The sequence below is a fragment of the Myotis davidii genome, unplaced genomic scaffold, assembly GCF_000327345.1.
Source record: "Myotis davidii unplaced genomic scaffold, ASM32734v1 scaffold120, whole genome shotgun sequence".
In the NCBI taxonomy this organism is placed as follows: Eukaryota; Metazoa; Chordata; class Mammalia; order Chiroptera; family Vespertilionidae; genus Myotis; species Myotis davidii.
The window spans coordinates 2855429-2857362 of NW_006294778.1; positions in this window are offsets into that span (position 1 = coordinate 2855429).

Below are 1934 nucleotides of genomic sequence, written 5' to 3' on the forward strand. Positions count from 1 at the left end.
TATCTATCTATTATCTATCTATCTATCTATTATCTATCTATCTATCTATCTATCTATCCATCCACCTGTCATCTATCTCCTATCTATCTATCTATCTATCTATCTATCTATCATCTGTCTTCTACTTCTCCAGAGAACTCAGAAGCCTAATACACCCCCTTCTGATCTCATGCCCAAATATACTTCTGCTTTGATGAGGCACAGACTTTGGTCCTGGCTCCTTGAGGTCGGGGAAAGGGGCAGCTGCTGTGCCAAAGCTTCTAGCATGACAGGTCAGAGGTCCAGGCCGCAAGGGTTAACTATGATGGACAGGGCCATGGCATGGTTTGGTCTGCTGGGCCCAGACAGTCAGAGCCTAGAAGCAGAGGCCTGAGCCTGAGCATGTGGGTCTAGGGCATGTGAAGTTGGTGTTGCTCAGAGAATGAGCCGACCTCTCAGAAGCCTCTGGGGACACAGTTTGATTCCACCAACTACACGACAGGCAAGCCCTGTGCCAGGGGGAGAGAAACCAAAGTGAGTCAGCCACAAATTGTCCCTCACCAGGCTCACAATTTAGTTTGCAGGAATAGGCAAAGAGATAATTTCAGAACAATGTTATGTGTGTTATTGTGCCTTCAGCCAACCAGACTCTACATTCAACCTCCATGTGTTTGGTTTTGCCTTTGGCGTGGCCTTTGGAAGATTGCTGAGTGCTAAGTGCTGAGTGCCTGCTTCAGCGTGCCTGCTGCATATGGCTGTGTCTGTGTGATCTATGATCCATGACCCTGTAGGTTATAGAATGTCTACACAGGGAAATGGCCGGTCATCAGAGCAAGCCACGTCATGTGGCTTTATTGCTTGCTCCTGAATATGCATTTTTCAAATAGAGGACCACAAGCCAGATATATCTTGAGTGAAGATGCACTTCATATGTTGAAATTCTATTAGAGCAGAATGGATACTTGTTATTGCAAAATGCTATAATTTTAATGGCGGCAATAAAACCTATGAATTTTAAATAGAAAAGTTATCAGATCTTCCAAATACTTAGTACAGAGACAGTGTGATACTAATACAGATATTTTAAAGGGAGCGGGTTAGCTAGATAACTTGAAAAACAAGTTAATAGTCTTTTGGAGCCAAGAAATGTTTATTAAGTTTGAATAATAATACATGACAGAATAAGAGATAATGGAGATTAGATTAGAATCCTAATGCTTGTAGACTTACTTCATATACTAGTATTTGTAACACTCCTTGTAAAGCCTTTAAGAATCAGATTTAATTTTTTAATATGCTTTTTAAAATTGATTATAGAGAGAGAGGAAGGGAGATGGAGAGAGACATTGATCTGTCCCCAATTTAAAGAAAACAAGGCTTGATGGTGAGTTAGAAGGATTCAATGAGTTAAAACTTAACTCTTACTGGCAAGCAGTAAGGTACACATTAAAAGACATTCAACTCCCTCCCTCCTTCCTTCCTCCTTCCCTCCCTCCCTTCTTCCCACCTTCCCCCCCCCTCCCTTTTCCCACCTAGAGCTAGCTTCACACAGATTCTTCAGTTCTTGTAAGGAGTTAGTACCCCTCCAAAGGCTACATCAAACAGAGTGGGACTTGCCCGGTGTTTCACAGCCTTGGTTACTTCTCGGTGTCCGGCTCAGCGCTGGGCACACTCTGGGAGCTGGAGCAGCACATCTGGGCTGCACTTTTGGTGGCGCGAATATGGTCCCTGAAGCTCTTTCTCAGATGTTCCTGCTCTGGGCCCCTCAGATTGACCCATAAAACCCCAGGGCTCTTCTGAATGACTAAGGCAGTGGTCCGATTTGTTTTTCCTCCTGAGCCTAGTAAATGGCTTTTCAGTGTGTCTGTCCCAGGTGGCTCAGATGTCCAAGACCACGTGGCTGTGACTGAGACTACTGAAGCCGATGGAAGCTGGCTGGTGTTCCCATTGCAAAC